The sequence below is a fragment of the Corvus cornix genome, chromosome 1A, assembly GCF_000738735.6.
Source record: "Corvus cornix cornix isolate S_Up_H32 chromosome 1A, ASM73873v5, whole genome shotgun sequence".
Taxonomy (NCBI): Eukaryota; Metazoa; Chordata; class Aves; order Passeriformes; family Corvidae; genus Corvus; species Corvus cornix.
In genome coordinates, this window is record NC_047057.1 from 35,716,969 (window position 1) to 35,722,968 (window position 6,000).

The following is a 6,000-nucleotide window of genomic DNA, read 5'->3' on the forward strand; positions in this document are numbered from 1 at the left end:
TCACCAACACTTTGACAGGGTTTCCAATTCTGAGCTCAGTTTCGTGTTCAGCTCCCTGTTTACTAGTGAAATAGTACAATTATCTGTCTACCTCTTGCATTTTATAAGCAGGCAAGGTTGCAGTATCTGAAAAGAATAAAAATAACTGTATAAATCCTGAATGTTTAAGGCTGGAGGGAAGGGAAATGAAGCAAGTGTTATCTTTCCTGCGGTCTATTGGAACATTCCTCTAAAAATAAAGTTAAATTCCCAGGGAAAATAGGTCCAAAAGAAAAATGCCAATGGAGCTCGGTTTTCAATTTCTATTTAATGTTTCCCCCATCCAGGTTTGTGAAAGGAAATCACAAAACATTTCTCGTTTGAGTCCACTTGTCAAATTGTCAATAGTAAAGTAGCCAGAACTGTTACAGCTGAATTGGTCACATAAAACTCTGGTGAAAAAGGGATGCTTCTCCCAGAGGCATTTAGTAAATGTGCTAAGCTGCTTTACAAGACAGGATGACATTTTTCTGCCTTTAACCCCAGTTTTATTGAGAATAGAAATCACTTGGACTATGAGGAGTTTCAGTTTTTAATCTGGAAATATTTGTGAGCTAGCTCTGACTGCACACATCTCTTGCTCATGGGATCATTGTGTTTGAATGGAAGAGCCTCCCAGAAGAGTATAATTACTTGTTAAGTTTGATTATTTCTGATATATCAGTATTTATCACTACTATTTGGTAGGAGATTCTGGACAAATATATTTTATAAGTCCCAAAGTACAAATTCAGTAGAGCTTCTAAAATCCAGTGAGCGTCAATGGGTTGGTGAAAGAAGATAATGGCTATAAAAATGGATGTGAAAGCTATTAATAAGGATTATAAGATGAACATTTGAGGATTTAGGAGTCTTATTTCAAATTGCATAGGTAAAATGGAAAAAAATTAGAAGTCATTAGCAGCAATTACCTGTTGCAGCCCCTTCTGCCAGATGGTGACAAGATGGTCACTTCATGGAAGAACCTGAGCCTACCTTAGCATAAAAAATGAGTATAAAGTTGATGCTGAAACTGATGTTAGTCTGAGAACCTCTTAAATTGATGGTGGCAGCAGCAGTCAACATAGGTGCTGAAGTCTGGGATCTGGCTGAGGAGGTGGGGTGGGCAGCAGTGGGCACCTGCCTTTGTTGGGAATGGCATCCACCAGTGGTGTCAGAGCTCCTAAAGAGTAGAAATTTCATAGTGCCATTTTGCACATTGCTCCTAGAGACTCAGGAGGGAACTCTGCATAGCAGAGAGAAAGTATCTGCTTTTTGGGTATAGCAGAAAAGGGATAGACAGTCCTAAATTACTTTGGTAGGGGAGAGGAATTTAAGATTATCAATAGCAGAAGAGTAACCTAATCCTAGCCTATTAAGGAAAAAAAATTCCTTATTTAAAAAACCCTTAGAAATCCTTAAAAATTCCTGTCAAGTCCTAAACTATGAGTATCTCTGTCCATGCATGAGACAAATATCCTCAATTCCAGGGCTCCCTAAATGACACTGGGAGGAGAGAGGTGCTGGGTTAAATGTCTGCTGAGTCTCTGTGTGAATTTGCTGCTGCCCTTTCTAGAAGCAGTGCTCTGGGCCTGGGTTTGCTGGGCAAGCCAGGAATGCTGGCTTTGTGAATGAGATTTGCAGTGGTATAATTAATCTGCTCCCTGTAAAACAGAGAAATGCAGTGTTCTCTTTAAATTATAGGGGTGAATATGGGGCAACAGGGACAAATTAGTCTTATGAGGTTTTTACTACAGGGTGAAAAGGAATGTGTAACCTGTGAGTGCCTTTCTCTGTAAAGTTAGTCCTGGATACAGTTCCTGCAAATGTAACATTACTTTGTGCCTCCATTCAGTTGCTTGGCTCTTACTCTGTGTTTTTCTGACTTTATCAAGTTCCAGGCAAACCTTGGCAGTTGTCTGAATTTAAGTGAAATCAGCCATTTTGTTAGCTCTGAAATAAATCACATATCTGGAGGAGCAGGAGAAATCTGCCCGAAGAGTTACCATGCTGTGGTAGTCCTTGGCAGTAACTCTGAGCTAAGTAGCATATATCATGGTAGCTCTGGAGCTGTCTGGGCAGAATTTGCACTAAACCATTGCTGTGACTGAGGAGCTACAGCAGATTTCTCTGGATTCCTTTAAATTCCTTGAGTTTATGCTTTCTACTGGGCATGGCATAAAGGACAGAAATCACAAGCTGGGAAAAAAGTATTTCCCCTCTCTTGGTAAGCAACTGGTGCAAACAGAAGATTTCCCTCTTCAGCATCAGCAAGTTCAAGAGAGTGACTGCTCCGCTTCCAGCCTCCCTGGCACTCTCACCTCCAAAGCTGGTGTAGGCAGCATTTGTTTCCTGTGATTCCCTCTAGCAACCTTATTTTCAGTCACCTGGAGCGTGGTGGAAGGTGACTTGTGTTTCCTTTTCAGAAGATGGCTTCATCTTTGGTACTGCTGAAAGGGCCTTTCTTTCTTACAGATTCCTGAAAATGTTGTTTGGAAAGATATCAGTACATCTACTTTCACACATTTGCCTAAGTGCCTCACTGTTGGACATTTCACAGTTCTGGGACATGTAAAACCCTGAACAAAAACTAATCTATTTTGGTCTTTTTAGAAGATTAAAGCAAACAAACAAGCTGATATTTCACTGCCCTCTTTCCCTTTTGTGTTTGAATAGCCATTTGCCCTAATTAATCTTGTGTGTGGCTCCTTAGCTAGGTAATACATTTTTTCAATGCATGTATGTATGTACACGTAAAATAAAAAGAGGCCAGACTATTTTCCGAGCAGATTTTTCCATGGTCTCCCATGTCTCAGTTGCTGCACAGGGTTCTGAGAAGCTGCACGTGTGGTTCTCATGCAGAAAACAGAGCAAACATAATGTAACTAACCCATATTGACTACCAGATGCCTCCAAGTGTTCAGGACTTGTAGTAAACTACTGTTTTCTTTGGTCTGTCTCCACTCTGCCTTCTGATGCTTTTCCCTTTGATGCCCTGTGACCTCACTGCAAATGCGATGCCTTCTGCTCAGTGTTTTTGGACAGATGGATGGTGGTGCCAACAAGGAATCTCGAGAGCCAGCCCACTAGACTCTCTCTCGTCGCTCCTCAGAAGGATGGTAACTGATTAGCTAAAGATAATGGTTTCTGACAAGTGGTTAACTAGACTTAAAGAAATACTGTCTCTGTGAAACCAGAGTCTTCAGACAGATATTTAAGACTTCACTTCTCTGTCAGATGCAAGTGTTAGTAGCCATACTTTGCCAGCTGATCACAGGTCATAATTACAATTACTATCCTAGCCCAGAGAAAAGGTTCAGTTGATTTGTCCAAGTATTGATTAACTGGTGTAGTCAAGATTACTTCACAGAGGAGGAATAACCATTAATAGTGTTGCAATTACAGCCCAGAAAGTACAGTGATGAGAGGCTAGATTGGAACTTCAATAGATAAGGAGAGAGGCATCATTTATACAGTCCTGAAAATCTTAGAGCTGCTATGTTAAAGGAGGTAATTAACCTGAGGGAACCACTGAGGACAGGGAGTGGTTCATGTCCTTGGGTTGTGTGCAGGAAGCTCTCCCCGTGGGGATCCTCAGAGGACAATACTTACCTGAGTGGCATCTCAGGGCTGATGCATATGTGGAGGTGTGAGGAGGCTGTGTTTTGTTGCTGTAAAACCTTCAAATACAGCCACACCTGCACAAAGGATGGGCAGTGTTTTAGTTCCTGCTCCCTGTCTGGTCTGCTCAGGCTGGAGGGGGAAGGAGAGGCCATAGCACAAAGTGACACCAGCATATCCTTCTTCTCTCCTCCTTCTCATGTGGATGCAAGAAAACTTAAATTTTTTTCTGAAACTAAGTTTTGTGTGGAGCAATAAAATTTTGCAGAAGAAAACAGCAAGTTAGGGCTCATTAAGTTTATAGGGCTGGTGCTGGTTTATTCCTGAGAGTGAGCTGCAGCTTTGAGTTAAGAGACTAACAGCCGCTGCAGCTCAGCAAGAAAATCCTGTGAAGATTCTCCCACTGTGGACAAAGATCAGAAGAATTTTCTTAGTGCTTTGTGTGTCAAAGCCCAAAGTCCAAAGGCCAGGTCACTTTGTCCTGCACTGAGGGTGTTCAAATCTCTTGGATTAGGAGAGCTTCCAGCAAGCCACAGATGGAACCTCATTCTCCTGAACTTCTGGAGGCGGTGAAGCAGGACATACAGCAAGGCTATGGCTTTATTGATGAAAAAAATATTATCTGAAGTCAGAAAGTTCATATCCTCGATCTCTTTGACCCCATTATCTAGACTTCAGCTAATTTCAAAGGTCTGTCCCAAAGTCAGTCGGTTCCCAAACACAGCCAGTTACTCTGCCGTTCATGGATCACACGGCAGGAATGTGACTGTTCCTACTGAATAGCAACTGCCCGTGGGCAGTGTGTGTGTGCTTATATTCCCTCATACAGCCCACGCTTCCACACAGGGCCGCATTGGTTTATGTAAATTCATGCTAATCTCAATCTCTATATATGTGGGCATATTTCACCCATTTGATAAGGAACAAGGGACACACCCCTTGCTATATACTTTATATTCAAACAACCTGGGGTTAATTTGATGCCAGGAGAACAGCTTTTAATTCCCCTTCTCAAGGCATTAAACTACCAACATTAACTTTCTGTGCTCAGCTCTTGGGGTCTACAAGGAAATGGTGTGAGCAAATTTGATAGCAGGTATATTGGCATGTGAATGTAAATTAGGTAGAGAGCTGTAGGCAAAATGAATATCAGGCTAAGATGTGTAGTGATTTACAAAGGAAAAAATTGAACCAACTTAAGCTCAAGCTAATTTTTTTTTCTCATTGTGTTGATAGTTTGAGTGTTTGATCTGTATGCTGTGGGCAGATTGTTTGGAAATAGTAGGTGATGAGTTCTTTTGTTAATGAAAATGTGGAGGGATCTTGTGTCCCACTCTTAAATGTAAAATCTCTTTGTCAGAGCAACTCTTACCATTAACTGGATTTATTTCTGTTCATGCTCTGTTTTTCCTTCCTTACCTACTCTCCCTCAAATTCTACAAAAGATACAGGCTTTCAATTTCACTAATTTGAGTGCATAATCTGGTGGTGTTCTTTTTATTTACAGGCTAGGTACTGAGTAGAGAAATGTAGATAAACAATAATCTGCCCAACTCACAGATACTGTTTGCATGCCTCCTCTTTACCACTGCTACTCTTTACCACTTCACTACAAGAGCTTTGTTAGATTTTATGGGGTATTTGTAAAAGTCAAGAGATTCCAGAGAATTTTACCTTTCTATTCAAGCTAAGGGAAAATATCTCAAAGCTTGCAGCTCTTTTCAGCAAAATCATTGCAAGCAGGTCGTGCCCTTTCTTAAACTGGTAAGACGACAGCTTGAGCTCATCCTCTGAGTGCCAGTGTGACAGTCTGATCACCTGGGGAGAGTAGTGTCTTACAGACAGGCAGATCCCAAGCCATTTTGGTAATTATAGGTGAAAACGAACAGCTTGCCAGTGCAGATTCTTGAGTGCCCAAGGCGTGTGCTTACAGTAGGAGCCTTCCCAGTACAACTGGTGCATTCAGTGGTTCTGCAGCAGCTTGTCCAGGGGGCCCCTGGAGAGAGCATCTTGTAAATAGAATAATCAGGAGATAATAAGTGTAATGGACAGTAGTCTTGCAAGCTCCTAGCCAGCTGGAATTGGGAGACCCCATGCTAGCTAATGCAGCTACATGATTGTCAGGTGCTGGCTGGGCAGCTAACCAGGCCTTTCAGTTGCAAACCGCAGTAATACTCCTTCTATTCAAAGATTGTTTATAATGTTTCTTGATTGCTTCTACCAATAAATTTTCATCTTCCACCAGCCTAATCTTACCTGTTCATTGCTTTCATGAGGCAGCGAAGTTCCAATCTCATTATGGAACAGGGAAGCACATACTGTCAACCTTAATATCACCAGCACTGACATCAGGCTGTCAAT